Source organism: Anser anser, assembly GCF_964211835.1.
Source record: "Anser anser genome assembly, chromosome: 4".
Lineage (NCBI taxonomy): Eukaryota > Metazoa > Chordata > Aves > Anseriformes > Anatidae > Anser > Anser anser.
In genome coordinates this window covers 38,038,754-38,056,797 of record NC_139724.1, presented here as the reverse complement: position 1 = coordinate 38,056,797, position 18,044 = coordinate 38,038,754, and the positions used below count along the sequence as shown (strand labels likewise).

At 43.5% G+C, this 18,044-nt stretch overlaps 1 protein-coding gene and 1 long non-coding RNA gene across 12 annotated transcripts in view; both read right to left on the bottom strand.

Moving 5' to 3' along the window:
• Nucleotides 1-18,044, bottom strand: part of MAML3 (mastermind like transcriptional coactivator 3) — a 273,831-nt gene that overhangs the window by 64,395 nt on the left and 191,392 nt on the right. The gene's annotated exons all lie outside the window — the stretch shown is intronic.
• The window catches only part of LOC310899021, a 37,316-nt gene extending 19,272 nt beyond the window's left edge, over nt 1-18,044 (bottom strand). For both annotated transcript variants that reach the window (XR_014583919.1, XR_014583920.1), the window contains exon 1: nt 1-18,044. This exon is cut by the window's left edge. This is a non-coding gene — a long non-coding RNA (uncharacterized lncRNA).

Genomic DNA, 18,044 nt, shown 5'->3' with positions numbered 1-18,044 from the left:
AGACAGCACTGCTACTCGGGAGCCTTCCTGCTCTACTCAGATGACCAAAAACTGCTGATCTGTTCCAGGAAAAAAAAACAACCATGCTCTCCAGCTGCAACCCTCTGCTGGTTGCCAATCTTTCTCTAAAAAGTTACACCCTCATTTCCGAGCATATCTAGGTTTCTCTAGTAAGACCACTGATTTAAGCCGAAGTGCCATGGTTCCTAAGTCTCGTCTTTAACACCCCAGAGGCACAGGAATTTTCCAATACGCCAGCGCTACGTCAAGTCCTGACGCAGGCCATGGAGAGGCAGCATTAGGAGCAAAAGCCCCTTTGGCACAACTGTGAGAGAAACAAGGTGACGAGTAGGTGAAATGAAACATTTATTATGTGTTTTTTTTTTTTCCTCCCCATATTCTGACTTTGTCAATGATAATCTCAGAGGCTAATAGACAGCGTCTATGAAAGCAGAAATATGAGAAGAGCAGCAGGGATTATATTTATCTGTCGGTGCTTCTGATGAGACTGACCATGAAGATTCCTTAAGCAAACTGAACGCCTGCTGAAGGTCTTCACAAAATAATATCTTTATGTGATTTAGAACCTGTTTATGAGAACTTATCTTTACATATAAACTCTCCTTGTGGACAAAGCTCAGATGCTGTTGTTGCCACTGTGAATTTGGACTAGATTTAATAAAGCTGTGTTTTAGGAAAAATCTTGTACAGTGTTTGGAATGGGGATGGAATTAAATAACGCAGTGATAGTGGAGTTTCCAGAAACTGGCCTACCGGGAAATGTTAAAAATATGTAGATATCCAAGTGTCTGATCAGTGCAACAGGAATACTGTCCCAAGTACCACACTAAGCAACAAGGCAAGACCGCTGGACAGAGGCCAATTGTGGTACAACATTCAGTACAATTGTCCTAAATACTTCATTCTGCTGCTTCTCCTTTCCATCTGAATTGGTCGGATAATGGTTATAATCTTATTTGCTAATTGGTGATTTCGGGTTATCTAGCCATACCCTTTTGCTCCCCGTATCAACAACGAGACTGCAGTTTCCTAAGAAACCTGTTGTCTGTCACAAATATCTGCAAATGAGCGAGTGCAGGACTACAGGAGTCAGCTAGGACTCAAAAACAGCTACGCACTCGAGAAAAAAGGGAATATTACTTTAGCCAGTGCTGTTTCCCTTCTGCAGAAGGGAATTCTTCTGCTCCCATGACTGCAAAGAAAATCCGAACAAACCAACATAAGGCAAACCCAGGTGACATTCCCAATTTTCAGATATGGTGCTTTACAGCATTTCTGAAGCAGTGGGGGAAAGGAAGTTTCCCTTTTGCATGGGGCAAAAAGAGGATGGAAAGCTGACATACCTTTGTCAGGAAGTGGTTTTGTAGCAAGGAGCAAAAGCTCCGGCCACTGCAGCAGCTGTACCTGCCTGCCCGGGCTGAGGTAGGAATAAGGCTGCCCCAGAGCACACCCTCTGCACACAACAGCATGCAGCCAGCAGGGACCACACAGCGGAAGGCGAGGCAGCGGACACCGCCCTATGCATCGTCCCTTCAGCATCACCATCCTCTTGGGCTACACCAACGCAGCCACCTGCGGGGCTGATGCTGGGGAGAGGAGAGAGCGCTCTTGCCTAGATGGGTTTTGAAAGAGCAAAGGGATGGACACGCAGAGAAACACTTTTCAAAAGATGAAGTGAGAATGAGGGCTCCAACCTGCACTTTCTGTAGGATTTGGGGGCACCACTGCCCTTTAAGGAACTTCCCTTGGACAACTCAGTAATGTGCACCGAGATGCTGTACCTAGGGCCCAGAGAACGGGATGAGAACAGATGGATTGGCTCCACTCTTACGACTCGATTAAAATTCATGTTTAGCACTCCAACCAGAAGTACTGTGAAGTACTGTCGGAGACCTTCTTCGACATGAACATCGATAAACAATTACATACAACAATTAAAATTATTTTCACAACGCCATTACTGAGCAACCTGTCCATATTACAAACAGCTTTATCAGGAGCTGAAACAAAATACATTTCACAAAGGAAAAACCTGTTCAGAGATCACAAGGGCAGGGCGAGTATCATGTAGTGTTTTTTGTTCACGTGCTTGATCCAAAAGAAGCAACAGAGAGCTAAAATCTTGGCTGTTTGGTCTGATTTTTGCCATGTGTGTGTGCTTAGTGAACTGGATATTGCAAGGAACCCTAGGGTGTGCAGCACCTTCTCTGCTAATACACTTTTATATTCTGACAGGAATTCTCAACAACATGAAATAACCCTCTTCAATCTGCAACAGAAGCTCCCAATCTCTGAGTTTTAAACTGTTAGTGATCGATCACTTGCAACAAATATAATGTGGCTACTCTGCTAACGGACTGGATTTTAAATATCCACAATGGCTGTTCGCCTGTGTGTGCAGAAATTACCATCTCTGTGCTCCTGCTTCCAGCGACAATGTCAAAAACAAGAGGGGATGGTATAAGTGGACTGTTTCCTAGTTAAGTATTTTAATGAGTTTTGTCTTTTCTCCCATCATACATTATTCTAAGTAAGAGAATGTAACTCTAGGTACAAGGGAAAAAAAAAAGCAGCAGATTATGCAATACAAAAGCAGAGAAAGATAAATTTAATACCACCACCATTTGAATGCAAAATGCAAAGAGAAACAACAAGAAACACTCAAGCTCGTTTCTAAAAGAATGAATAAAATCCAAATTCTTTCCAAAAACTTACATTAAAAAAAAAATCTGATGTGTGCCTTTTAAGTAGATAAAAGAGTTCACCTTTGGAGTGATTGAGATACCTTAATTTTGTCCTAATCTTATTTTTGTAGATTAAATCCAGATACTACGGTGACAAGTTCTTTAGACGTTATTGTATATGCAATAGAAAAAATAGGACGGAGCCCCATTCCTGACCACTAATCATCCAATACAAAACACGTGCATACACTTTTAAGAATAACAACAAGAAATTCTTCAGACCCCTGTCTACCTTCTGCAACTGAGCCAGGAGATTTCCATCCAAAATAAGCTTTTCTTTTATTCTTCTTAACTCATATGTTGCTTTTAGACTGAGATATGTGCTTTTTTCTGTACCCAAATCCTTCCTTTGTAGTAAAATAAAAGTAAATATAAGAAGAAACATTATAAAAATGCTCAAAATGTCTTCTGTTGACACTTGCTATAACCAGGATTGTCTTGCTGTGTAAAAAAATCAAGCCCACCCAAACGCCACCAAGACACCCAAAACTGCACCCCAAAAAACGACGGTCCTGTACTAGTGATTTCTGTGTCCATTTTTCCAAGCACTGATATCGATATTGAGTACATCTGAAGACGTGACCTACTTTCCTTCAGAAAATGACTAAGAAAGATCTCATTGCTAAATATCTTTTAAAACCCTAAGAAAGAGGGAAAAATAAAAATTACATACAGTAGGGCAGAGAGGTGAGCTGGGGCAAGGCAGAGGCAGTTTGTGAGAAAACGCAAAAAAAACTTGGTTTTTATTACTGCCTGACTGCAACTTTGTGTTTTTAAGGAGGGCACAGCATTTATGTAACAAGCGGTTCGCTCGCTTGATGCCAAGCCATGCCTGCGTGCTACTAGGCAGGGAAATAGTTATGTCACGTTTCTCCCTGGAAGACAAATGTGCCTTTGCACTGCGCTCGACCCCATGAAATGGTCCCGCGCTGCTCCTAGCGGAGTCACACCTTATCCCTGAGCCCACCCAACCGCCCAAGCCTTGCTAAACGTGCTCGGTTCCCCGGTCGGACTCCGTGGGTCTGATTCTCCTGCACAGGATAGGGCAGGATCTCGCTGCTGCCAAGACTGCAAGCCCCAAAAGCAACACGAGGAAGAAGCAAACTGCCCTGTTTCCAGAGCTAAGGCGAGCTCCACATGCTAATTCTCTGCTAAGCCAAAGCATGGGGCTTTGATTTCCTAACCTCAGGATGTTATCTGGCTCCAGTATAGGATTACCATTAGCTCTGTACGTCTGTCCTTACAGCAGGGTCACTATCATGCCATATGCCACTTGGACAACCTTTATTCTTTCTAGATTTTTTTTTAAATCACAGTGTTCATCTGGAAAGGCTTGGATTCCCTTGGCTTTCAAAATGTGCTTTGCATTGCTAACACATGGGGCTGTAGGCAAAGTTGCATTAGAGAGACAGGGAAAGACAGAAAGATATACTAAAAACCTGTTAAGATATAAAATGCCTTCGGGGTGCTCTTCTCTTAAATATTAAGAAAAAAAAAAAGCAGAGGTTTATTCAACATCCATTTACCAAACAAAAGACCCAGTTCTTTTCTGAAGTGACTTCTGCAAAACTTTGCTGACTTCAGCGAGTGTGCCTGAGTTACACCAGTGTAACCGGAGAGAAGCAGACCTTGAAGGAGCACGTCAGGCTCTGCAGGGAAGTCAGAGCAGGGCGGAGAGTCACAGTGTTAGGACACACAAGGTGTCCCGGTAGGTTGGTACAGCAGGAAAAAGCTCCTGCAAAAGTCATGGACAATTAATTCTGCCTCTCTCCCCTCCAGTGCTGCGGTACAAGGAAGGGTCATCAGTCTCCAAATTGTCACACTCTCAGCAGAGCAACAACAGAAGAAGATCAGGAATCCGAAGGAAGGACTGAAATGGCTGTCCCATGATTGATGGCCAGCCTTCTGGGACATTAAAAGGGTTTTATACTCATACAGTACCTTTTGTCCCAGAAGAACCCGAGCAGCTTTCTGCACGATACACCGATCTTGCGTGAAGTCCTCTGAAGGAAGGCAGAGAAAACCCCATCCACAAGCGTGACAGAGTGACAGCGAGGGGCAGCAGCGGTGCGGCAGGGGCCAGAAGAGCAGGGAGCACCTGCAGGAGGTTCGGGTCCCTTCCCAGGGGTTCAACCAGCCTGGGGCCTGACTGTATAGCCACAGGGTTGGGAATCTCAGGGGAAAAGAGATGAAGCCTGATAATGCAGCCAGTGAGGACTGATATGGTTCTTCCCCATGCCCGGACGAGCAACCCAGCCCAAGCAGCTGATCAGAAGCTGTCTGATGACACCCCCCCAAAAAGCAACTTTTTAGTTCACAAAATGGAAAACTTCAAGCATGAAGGGCGGTAAGAAAAAACGCTTGATGACTTAAGGGGTTGACTTAAGCATAGAGAAACCGCCAAAAGAGAAAAGCATGAAAAAAGCCCTTCATGGCCTGCTTCAGAAATCAAACCACACACAAGAAACAAGTAGAAACTCTCCATAGCCCTTCAGAGAAAATAAGCAGGAATAGCAGCATTGCATTGAAACTGCAAGGGGGATTCAGGGCACTTTCCTTCTGCAGCTCAACACAACAGGACTTCTTCCATCAGCTGAAGAACGAGCAAGCCTCAGCAGCACGTGGAGTTTGGACTCAAGACGAAGATGCCAAGGCAAAGAGCCCATCTCTCAGAAAACCCCCACGGTTCCAGGCCTCACATCCACACTGCACGAGCAGCTTGGGTAAATGCTCAGCTAAGCATCAGCCGCTTGAAACCACTCTTAAGGGCTCATCCTCCTGAGCCTCCTGGATTTCCCCGTCCCCCCCAGCCTGGTACTGGGAGGTCTTTTCCAGCCTAAATGATCCTTACGGCCTGGCTACGGCCACACACTTCTCCCTGCCGGGAGGGTAAGATACAAATGGCAGAGGCTACCGGTTGACCTCATTGCCAGATAAAATCCATTATGCGTGATTAAAACTTAACAAAATGCAATCACATTAAAAATGACTATCATGAAGTGCACCATGATTTACTGACTAAATGAATGAGAAATTTATCTGAATAAAATAGTCCCAGCCCTGCTGCATTGGCAAGGCATGATAAATTGCTGATTGTGAGGGGATCGGCGCTTGCTGTTGGATGACATGCACGCATTGATTGTTCCTAACAACGCTAATTAGCATAATGGCATCTCCACATGTATTACAGAAAGTTTCTTCTTAGCAAGCAAAAATTATTTCAAGCCTTCAGGTCCCAAACTGCAAGGCATAAAGATGGAAAGAAAGGATTTACAAGCTGCCTCGCTGGCCTTTATTATGCAGATGAGAGGTCCAGCCCACTGGATCTTACTTAATCTTGAAGAGATGGGAACAACATTCAAGAGAGCTCTGGCATTGTGCTATTAAGCTGTGATCACAGTGGGCTGTTTTTTACGTAGCAGTGATCTAATTTTGTGAGGCCAGAAAAAGCCTTTGAAAAAGATGAATCTAATCCTAAAGAACTAGAAAAAAAACCACCACACATTTCTTCAATTTCATTAACACAGGGGGCAGGCTGTGCAATCCTTGCGTAAGCGCTCCCATTGACTAGGGCTGTGTAGGTGAGAAAGCGCTCGCCAAGTTGAAAAGGCAACGCACGGTCTATTAATAGGAAAATAAAAGGGGTGCAAGAGGTAAAGAAAATGAAGGCGAGAGAGAGACCACGTGATTCTCAATTAATTGAAAATCAATTGCAATAACCTGCGTTTTTGGCTTTGAAAAAATCTGTGAGGTGATAAAAGACCGCCTTAAAAACAACGCGGTGCCCCACAGCTCAGCATCCTCAGCAGGACTTGGATGTCAGGGCTGCTTAGGAGGATTTTCCAAATGGCCACGCTTCATCCAGAGGAACGTGCTCTTCGGGAGCGTGAACGAAAGCTCATTTGTCTACATCAACGCTCTGCATTTTGTTGACACAGTACGCTGTGCCCAGAGCAGAGGTCCTGAGCGGGAGGAGAGGAAAGCAGAGCCCTAACCTGCAATGCTGGAGCACGCACAAAGGTCGTAGTCACAGTGCTGGGAGCTCTCTCGAGGTCTCCTGACATTCCAGCAAACTGTGAGCCCGTCTGCAGGTGACACCCGTGTCCCTTCAGCAGTACCCTCGCAGCCCACCCTGTATGCAACCAGAGTCAGGGACTGATTTTTTTGTGGTTTTAGCTCCCATTGGAGCACTGGGAAGCTCCAAGGATGCCAACCCCGTGCAAACCAGGTGCAGGAACTGGGCGAGTGCAAACAGAAACTTCTGCTTCAGCAAACCCAGAGACCTCTCTCATCTCTGAAATCTCCAGGTGAAATTCAGAGCTTCCTCTGCCCGAGGCATGCAGGCTGCCTGGTACCGTCCTGCACTCCTGCCTAATGACCCCCACGTGGTAACGTGAAGGAGGTAAATACCACCCCAGAACAACCACGTACATTAAATTTTACTATACATCCATATGCACGCTACGTACTTTGTGACATACATATTAACTATACCAGAAATGTCTTGAAAGGCCTTAAATATTTCTGTTTTACACATCACTTTGAGGGAGCAGTGAAGCTATCTTCAAACGATGAGAACAGTTTCACGCCACGTGAAGGGCGAGAGAAGGTATCATTAACACAACTTAGAAGTCACAACAAAAATCACTTGAAATTACTTTTCCATCTATAAGAATATTAGGGCTTATAAAACGAATTTACTGCCAGAAACAAACCCTCAGGGTGTGGGAAACTACATGCCACTAGCGATTCAACAATAGAAAACTCCTACACACATTTTTTTTTTTGTTTCAGCCATCTACAATAAGGGTATACTACAAGCAATCTTAATCCAGCAGGGCTGCTCCACAGTTTTGAATGTTAAAGTCCTGGCTGAGATGGATTAGTGGGCAGATTGAAGGTGGAGCGGCCAGATTTATCACATGGATGGTGCCACCACATTAGCGAGATTATATCTGAGATCCCCCAGTCCTTCATCTGTCTCATGACTGGTTAAAAAAACATTTAGTATGACAACAAATATTTCATCCTATTTCCATCAGCCAGAGGTACACAGGCCACACAAAGCCATGGTGTCTTCAGTTATTTCCTGTACGCTGTGACAACACCAAAAAACAGCGCCGTGCTATTAAGCAGACAAGAAGGGGAGGCAGAGAAGCAGAAGCTGAATGAGGGGAAACAGAGGGCAAGCTTTAGGGGGGAGGTTAGAGCGAGAGAGAGAAAAATGGCTCGTGGAATAGCAGGGGAAGAGAAAAGGAACAAATGTAATATAGGGCAGATCTTAAAAAAAACCTGCCGGACTTAGAGGGAGAGAAGTACACACTGGAAAAATAATTCCCTAGACCGTGCCTATTGGGCAATCTCGTGAATTTTCCTTTCTCTAGGCAATACTATGTACCAAAAGCAATTTAAAATGCAGATTCTTTTGAGAACGTTAACTCTCAAGCCTGTAAGGAAAGTCACATCCGATGAGGAGGTATCTTCTCAGGGCAGACCTTAAACGCTTTCTAGGCTGACCCTTTGAAAATCTTTTTGTTTCTCTTTTTTCTCCCCAAAATAGCATAAGTTTCTCCAGATAGCATAAGGAAACAAACGACAGGTTACAGGTGTGCCACTACTTTTAAAAAACTGAGATTTTAGCTAGTGGGGAAGAACTTGGCAGAGCAGATTTTACAGAAGGCTGCTAGCATGAGCAGCCAAAGACTGAGATTCTGGAGCGAGGATTAGACTTTAATATTGCACAAGTGTGAAAAAGAAGTGAAAAAGAGAGAGGTAAAACATTAAAACATGATTTTGTGACAGTGCTGCTGGACGTGGGCTTGCTTTCTTACGAGATACTTGCCCTTGCCTCGACAGCTCCCACTCTTACTGCAGAGCAAGAGCTGCTAACAAGCTCCCACTGGGTGTAAATGAGCAAGCCACCTGTTGGCAAGATGTGTTGACACAGGATGGGTGCTTTCTTCACAACGTGTAAGATAGGCTTGCAGGCTGATACATGCAAAGTGTTCTTCACACACACGGAAGGAAGCTAACTAAGGGCAGGAGGACCCAAGAATACATGTATGCAAGCACGACACGAGGACAAAGAACCGAGGAGCCAACAGACTGGCTTCTCCCCATAGTAACAAAGTTGGCTGTCCCGGACTTAATGCTGAGCTGCTGAACAATAACATAGCAAGGGCAGGTTTCCCACTGCCCATGAGGAATGAAATCTTTGCTGAGAGCGCAGAAGCCACATTCTTTAGCAAATGAGATGCATCAGCTGGGATTTGGCAGAACCTCCTGAACGCAGGCCTCCAAATCTGCACTCTTAACCACTTACTGGGACTATCTTTCAAGAGGTATTACACAATTTCGGACTGCTAACAGGCTGAAAGCCATGAATTGCAGTAAACAAAGATGAGTGACAATAAGCCACCAAAGCTCAGCCGATTACTTTTCTTCTGAAAAGTATTAGTTGGACCTAAGCTCCTAGCTGGAACATTAATCGGTATTTACTGATGTCCTCCTCCTCAGGCAAAAGAGCTGAACTGTGTTCATGTGTTTGGATAAACAGCCTGCTTCGGCATCACTGGGAACACTTAAGGAGCCCGGGGATTATGATACAGCAGGGAATTTGCTCTTTCTGGCAGCGCTCAGCCTCCTGTATGATGCCTGTATGTTTTAGCTTCTCTTCCTGCATCCTTTTTCTTCTTCTGCCACTTCTTGCAGCTTCCAGGGTAGCGCAGATAGTTGTGGACAACTTCAATTGTGGCATTTCTGATTTTTGAGCACTTCACTGTGTTACCCAAAACGAAGCTGTCAGCGCGTGTAATCGGGAGGGATGGCAGTGGTGTCATCCCCTGCTCGCCAGCCGGCCCGACGCTCAGCCTCAGGAGCTCCCCAGCCCTCCTCGCAGCACCTCTCCTGAGAGCAGAGCTATGGGCAGAGGGAAGGAGCCTACACGGCATGGAAAAAAACAAGGCAGGCTGAAACGTGGAAAAAAAAAAAAAAAAGAACAGGATGGAGCTTGTTTTTAAGGTAACCACAATCTATTAATAGTTCAAAATAGGCTTTTTAATTACAGGATACCCTGTAACCTCTGAACCCTTATTGATCCATCGTCTGATAAACAGTTTTGCTTGCTGCAAGCTCCTTAAGAGGCGGGCGCTGCCACAGAGTCAGACAGCAGGGACAGGGGTCCCTGAAAAAAAAGCAGGCTGGGAGACCACCACGGTCTGTGGCAGGGAGCAGAAACCAAAGGAAACGCACGTGGCAGAGTCCTCCCATCCCTCCTGCAGCAAATGGAGCGCAGGGGACGGCACTGCTTACTCGAGAGCCGTTCTGGTCGGAAGAATCTCTCTGTGTGCATAGTGAATCTCTTCTTCTGATACTAATAAAAAATCTACAAGTTTGCTTGGAATAAAAGCTCAGTTCATATAGACCCCTACTGTGGGATGGAGATGGAAAGAGAGATGGAAAGAGAAAGAAAGAGAGAGTTAATTTTAAATCCAGTTTCCAGTTTTCTTTACAGAGGCTGGGAAAGACGAGGACAATATACTTACACTGAAGAACAAACTCCAGACTATCTGGAAGAGGCTTTGCTATAGCAAAGGAATTTACTAACAGTTTGTTCCCTGCCAGACAGCGGAGTCCAAAGGCAGTTTTGGATTTAACAACAGCGGAGAGACACAAAATGACCCTTGGGCGTGGAAGCATGGGTCGGGGTGGAAATGCAGGCTGAAGGCAGTGCAGGTAACCCCTTACAATCAGCGCAGCGAGCTCTAGGAGTCCAGCTCTCACCGACGTAAAGCTCGCTGCCACATGCCTAATGAAGACTGATCACTTCTTTATTTATAAATGGATCTTTACAGATGGTAGTGGGAAAAAAAAAAAAGACACTTTAAATGGTTCTTCTGTGGAAAGATGGTAGGTTTCGGTACCTCCAGAGCCCAGACACAACAGCCAAAGCAAGCAGAAGGCCATTGTGAAGCACAGTACAGCGCGTGTTTGCTGCTGCTCACAGCTGGCTTATTTGCAAGGTATTGCCCTCCTGAATTACTCGCCGCACAGGAAATGGGCGGACAGCTGTGAACGGCCCCCGGCCTTCCAGCAAAGCCCTTTCTATTCCCAAATTAGTGACGAGGCTTGTCTGCCTGCCACTACCAGCGAGGGAAAGCCAGCCACCCACCTCAGCGGCGGTTAGCGTCAGAAGGAAGAAGAGATCTTCCTCGCGCTCCTGGCATGGAGACGAAGCGGAGGCCTCCCTAGACCCGCGGCTGTACTGTTAAATCTGGCCAGGAGCTGGTGATGATTTTATTACTCCTGTTAACTGCAATGTCTAATAAAGCCACTACACACAGAAACGCGTGCACGGCTTCCTTGTTGGTGGCAGATGAAGCTGTTTATAAACACGCTCTTTGTGCCGAGCAATTACTTCTCCCGCGTCCTCGCCGCCGACAGCCGCTTGGAACCAATGTGATTTGTTCCTGCGAGGTGTCTTTTCTGAAAGGGCCGCGTGACACGTGCTAGAAATACAAACACGGCCAAGGAGAAGCTTCCAAGAGAGAGGTTTAGACTGGTGGATCGTGGGGGAGGACAAAAAGAGCAGGGGAGGGGGAGAAGGGGTGGAGAAGAGATGGACACCATAACCTTAGCTGTCTGGCTGGGCAGCATGAGAACAGGTGACACTGAACCAAGGGTAAGGAAAATCATAAGTATTACATTACCTTGCAATGTTACTGTAAGCTTTTACATATTTTCCTTAAAGTTTCACTTCCTTGAGTCAAGGTGGTATAGGAGAATCAAAGCTTTACTTTAAAAAGTGTATCTGTCCCGTATGGGTAAAGAACAGTAGGAAAACAAGAATCCTAACGGTTTGGAAAACTGGAAGACAATTGCTACAACCACCCTCAATATCTATTATTTGAAAGAGCTCACGATTTTAAAGCAATTTTAGAATTTCTGAATAGTTTGGACCAGCAGTGTTATAGGGCACAAACCGACTTTTTAGAGACATTCGGATTTATATATTCATGAAAGTAAACATAGGAATACAGACTCCTCTAAAATAAAGGTCTAGTAAATATTTCTGAGATGTTGAGAAGCTAGCTGGCAAACCTGGGAATTATGGAAGGAAAATAAAAATAAATGAACAAGAAGTATTCTGTAAGTCTAGTCTCCAGGAAAACGTAAAGTTAGGGACCGTCACAGTCTTAGAGAAATGACACAAGGACAAATATTGTTTAACAAAGTAGACACTTTTGTATTGTTTAACACTAAGTAGACAACATGACCTGCGCAGGATGGAAACCTAACTCTTTAGACTTTGGATGAAAGAGATGAAGAGTTAGAGAGGCTTGTGAACAGTAAGAAATGGATTGTGGCTGGTATTGCTGAAAGCATGTGGAGTGGGTTACAAGACTGGAAAACTTAAATTGATGATGACAACTTGCCCTCTAAGAAAAAAGTAGCAAAAAAGAAGCAGGAGGGGGTAGCATTTTAAGATACTATTTAAGATATTTAAGATACTATTAAGATACTATTTTTAGATACTGGCTATCGACATTTCAAAACCACCATGCTTTGAGATTACAGTTGTAGCTAATGAAACTTATGGAGTGTTGGCTGGCACATGTTGTATCATCAGACTTACAGACCTAGCTGAACAACAGAGCAAACTGCTCTTTAGCTGCAATCCAGATTGTGTAGGAATAAGTAATATGCTATTCTGCTGACTTCAAAGTAGAGGACATTAAATACACTCCTTGTACAGTCGGAAATACACAATTTCTGCTTCTAGAAGTAAGGTAGGACAACTTATTTATGGACAAGAATAACTCATGCTCTCAGTCTTCAAGAAACTAGACCAGAAGCCAATCACACAGCAATATATTTTAACAAACCTTGGAAAAGTGTAGAAATTTTTAAGAATTGAAGACTTGCCACTACAATTGTGATATTCAAAATGAGAAAAAGGTTGGTTATTCTGACACGTCTCCAGCAAAACAATGGAACCATTTCTTTCAGCTCTCTATCAGCAGTGACTCAGAGGATAAAACAGGAATACCAGTCAGCATGGTTTCTGGAAAGTAGGTTTCACCAGAGAGAGCCATGGTTTTCCTACAGTAAGATTATTAATTCAGTTGGGACATGGGAGCAGTGCAGTTATACTGTGATTTTACAAGGCTTAGACTAGAGAAAAACTTGGTATTAGAGAAAAACACTAGGTATATGGAATGAACAAACTGTGTATTAGGTTAAAAAGTACATACTCACAGGTCTCGAAAGACAGTTAATGAGCAAATACCAGCAAGCTAAAGGTTTTTTGTTTGTTTGTTTGTTTTTAGGACTGCGCTGTGGAGATCTGATCTTAGTCAAATACTGTCCAACATTTGTTTCTTGTGATTTCTGCTAATAAGACCTCCTTCACAAGAAGATGGGCAAATGATACTGGCAAGCTAAGTACTAGAAGGCCAGGCTAGCTTTTACAAATTGCCTGGTGAGATGGCAAGAATCCACTTGCTCTCATTTCCATTACCCTTCTGTCCTTAAGAATCTATGGGAGACTGACTTCTAGGGAGCAAATTTTGGCATTTATAAAAGGCAGGCACTGCATTTGAACTCCAGTGCAAATCTTTTGAAGAAAACAATGCTTATAAGTCAAACACAGCAAAGACAGGCATTCGCTATGTCTCTGTTAGTTGTTCAGCAAACGATCCTCAAAGTATCAGTCATTATTTCCATTCCAGCTTGTTTCCCCTAAAATCTAGTAAGACAGTTCTGTTTCTGGTACACTTTCATACAGTGAATACAGATCTGTAGACTTTCTTCTTTACTTTCAGGTAGGCTTAAAAAAAAAAAAAAGCCAAAACCCAGAACATCAACAATCTCTTTTTCTCACTATCCCAAAGATAACCTTCAGGAAAGTAGAAAATCTCTTTTACTATTCCAGCAAGAAACACACCTTTTCACTTGGAAAGGACGAAGACTACTACATTTCAGAAATGTTCTCTGGACACAGATCTCCCTTTATCCTTCACATGCAAAAACAGACTGAGCAGATGACGCTTCTTCAATTCATAAGACGAAAACAAAAGACAGAAAAGAGAATTTGAAGGTAGTTCTACACCAGTATGGTGTCATTTCTCCTCTTCATTCACATCCCTCCAATTTCAAACAACATAACTAGTGGTTTCAATAAGAACGATAATTGCAGCATCCTCACAGTCGCATGCAGGCAAAGAGCTGCAGTCTAGTTTTATTTTTCTTACACCCACAGAGAATTCTGTTTTGTTTCGACCTCTCATTACTCTCCCTCCCTCACTTGGCTCCAAACATCAAATTCTCTCTCAGCCATTCAACATCTATTCCATTTGGCTGCTTTCTTCTCTTACCATTATGCATACATATTGAACAGCTGGAACCAAGAACAGGCACAATTAATGATTCTGAATTTTTCCAAAGAAAATGTTTTCACTTTTCCCCAATTTGAAATTACTTTTGGTTTAAAAAAAAAAAAAAAGGAAAGAAAGAAAGAAAAAAGACTACCATTAAACCTTACAAATACCTTCAAAAACTAAATGGAACATTTTAGGTTAAACAAAGGTCTAAATTTTTAGAGAGAAGTTTGTTTTAGGCTTGCTTTTATTTCCTAAATCACATACAAGTCTAAGAAAGCCCCTGTTCCATCTTGGTGTGAAACCAGTTTCTTTCACTATCACACAGGAAGCACAGAACAGCAGAAGACCTCTAATCCTCAGATACCTTAGAAGTTACCAGCCCCAGGGAAAATCTGTGCTGATGCCTGTAGCCCCAGCTAAGCAAGAATGCAAGAAGCATCCAGGAAAAGATGAGGCTAAGGGGCAACACCTGCCGCCTCCTCACAAGCTAATATCCAGTTCTAGGGCAGATTAGGGTATGTGGGGCAGGGCTAGGAGTGGGGATTTCCAAGCACAAGCCTGACCAAGTGGAGAAAAGTAGGGCACGAGGGAACACTGGCAGCAGGACGGAGACCTGCTGAGCGCAGATGGGTCAGGACCTGAATATGGATTTTACGGTCGGTCCCACAAAAGCAGTCTGAATTACCTTCTGCCTAACACTGTAAAAATCCCCTCCTTAAAAATCCAAACCAGTATCTGTTTTGTGGCAAAAGAGAAGAACACCCCACCCAGTGCTCCTCTGAGGAGAACAGCCTGTAGGATAAAATCGAGGCGCTCGCATTGCGGGGCGTATGCTTCGATCAGCTTCGGCGCAGAGGGGGTACAAGCACCAGCACCGGTCCTGGTTCACGTGGTGAAGCGAAGGACTACCACCTCTGACAGGAATAGTTTCAGTGCTGGCATTGCAGAAAGCCTTCAGAGAAATTCCACTTTTACTGGACGCTGGTTTTGCCTGTGAGGCTGGTCAGTGAGCACTCTGCCTGTCCAGACACCGAGCTAAATGGCTTCCTCTCCAGCTGCTCACCTTTCCTTACAACAGCACCTGGCTCAGCAACCCCAGGACACAAACCCCACCACCAGTCACCCACGGACACGTTCACAGGACAGCCACAGGCTAGTGACCTCCACAGCGTGTCTGCAAGTTCCCAGCTGAAGTGACAAAATGGCGCCTCTCTGAAGTATGCTACGTGATCGAAGCCATGACTGCGCTCTGCTCATTAACAGCAGAACGGCCAAAATGGATGCAGGTTTAATTCATGTATGTTGTGCATGTGCATACAAACACGCAACGCCAGCCATGCTCGGATTTTGCGGAACACAGAAAATAAGACCAGGCACTGTCTTTCATACATGCCTGATGTTCCCTAAATCACCTTTTGGGTCCTGAGCATTCCCCTGCAGTAGTCACCTGTCAGAAACACACAGTCAGTGCTAACCATACGACAGAATAGCTGGAACTTTTTTTCCCCTTGAATGCCATTTGTTAAATCCTCACGATTATTTAACACACACACACTTTTACAATTCTATGTCAAAGACCAAAACTACAATGAAAGCAGAAACGATAAACTCACTGAAAGATACATTCCCCTTACGCTCAGAAATGTGTTTTAAACTGAAGGGTTCAATCTCCTTCTTTTCCACACATGATCTGGCAACTCTGACCATCCACATCCTGCAGCTAGTACTAGAATCAGATAATCTGCATCAGTCTGGATTCAACGCAAGAATTATCAACACATCTTTTTACCACCTTTGCAAAACCAATCAGTTTCTACCAAGCACATCTCGCAACAATAAAGCATTCCAGTTTTCCAGAGAAATGCTTTTCGGGGAAGCAGGAAGGGAAGGAATGAAGAAATACTTTATAGTTAGAAATCCATTTTTTCAACTTTCCTTACCAAACAAAATCCCTTCTGGGTAGACAAGTGGGTTTCACAAGTCGTGAAGGGACCTTACTACATCTACATGCAAGCAAGAGCCTCCTTCATCCCAACTGGGTCACTAAATGTGAACTGCACATATTATATAACAAAATGGGGTTTTGTCTTATATTTCTTCTTTACGAGAAAGAGAAATGACTTAATATCTGGTCTTGGCTTTGGAAGAAAGTCTAGTTTTATCCAAACATCTAGTTTTTTCCTACATTAAAAAAAGGAACTGAGATTAGATATATGAAATCTCAACTTCCTGTTCACTCTGCAGAACTGCAGGGAGATAGTAACATGAATTTCTCAACTTATGAAATGGAGGGGATGACATTAACTCTTTCACATAAGCAGTTCCTCCTCTCAACTGTTTGATGATCTTTGACTTCAACAGATTTAACAAAAACAAAGAAAAGAAACTATAAAGCATTAGACAGCCTGGCCAAACATTACATGCCTCTCAATTACAACCTGACAAATCTGTAGCTCAGATTACAGTGAGTTTTATGTCATTATCACAGCATTTCTCTAGATAAGTCGTCACAAAAGGAAGAGGCTTCAGACTGGCGATTTCTAAAGCAGTAGGCAAGCTGAATTAAAACAGAAATACGAACCCTTGAGCTGTCACAACACATCCTGAACCATAAACAGAAGGGTTTTGCAATTCATTTCAAATAATATGAGATGGCCTCTGACCTGGCAAAGCTCCTGCTCCTCCTATTGGTAGATTCCCAAACTCTATGGCCTGAAGAAATGACTTTTTTTTCTGTATTTCTACATGCATTACAGTGTGAGTCACAGTTAAACCATGCTCAGGAGGAAGTACTCCTTGTAGGTGGCGTGGAAACAGCTGAATTCGTAAAATGATGTTACACTAAAACTATCAACCAACAACTCTATTAGTGTACTATTATATCAGAATTCCTGACATGTTTTGGTGGCACATAACTTCTGCGAAGGCATCACCTACTTTGTGAACTGATTATTAACTTTAATTCTTTTTAAAAAACCTTAAAACAACATTCAGAAGATTTATTCTCTAGCTTCTCCATTACACCAGCGTGCAGATCTTTACAGAGCCTGCTCAAGTAAGAATACCCAGATGACCTAGGTGGCAATAGGGCTGCTTGGTGTTACTATAACCATTATTCAAACCAATTATTAACTCATTCTAAACTATTCCACAAGCCTAGCAGCTGCTACACCAGAGGTTACCATGGAATACAAGCGAGACAGATGCCAAGTTAGCCTCTTGATGAAAGTAAGTCAGAAGACTCTACAGATTTACAACATTATAATACTTGAGGTTGCTGAAGACTTCTTGAAAGTCCTGAAATAAATCATCTAATTTCAGGCATGGTTCAAGAACCACTAAAAGCATTCAGTTATGTTTACTTCTTCCAATGGAAACCAAAGACATTAAGCACCCAAAATGCCCTTCCCTTTGTCACCTGAGCCAAAATGCCAAATATGCTGTTTAAAGCTGGCTAGATCCTCACCCCGAGAAGAAAGGGCCAACCACTCCATCTTTGTGTGATAATGGTAACTATCCTGTGGAAACTTAGCTATACAGTGGTTTGGGATCCAAAATCATCAAATCTTACGTAACAAGAAAAGGAAACAAACTTCCCAAGGAGGAGAGTAACTTCAGAACCAAAGCCTTCCAAAGTGGCCCTATGCACTCATCAGTAGAAGCACAGGGAAAGAGTGCTGGTTCAGAAAAACGGTCATTTAACATTTCTTAAATATAACGCAACATCATTTCAGTCATTTCACAAAAATGATTAAGCTCCAATATCACATGAAAATCCAAGAAGCACCTGCAATGACATTCCATACTTTCCAGAAGAAATAAGATAAGGAGACCATAGAAAGAGTTATTAAACCTTTATATTAGACAGTTTTTGGTTGCCCGCGTATTGCATATTCAC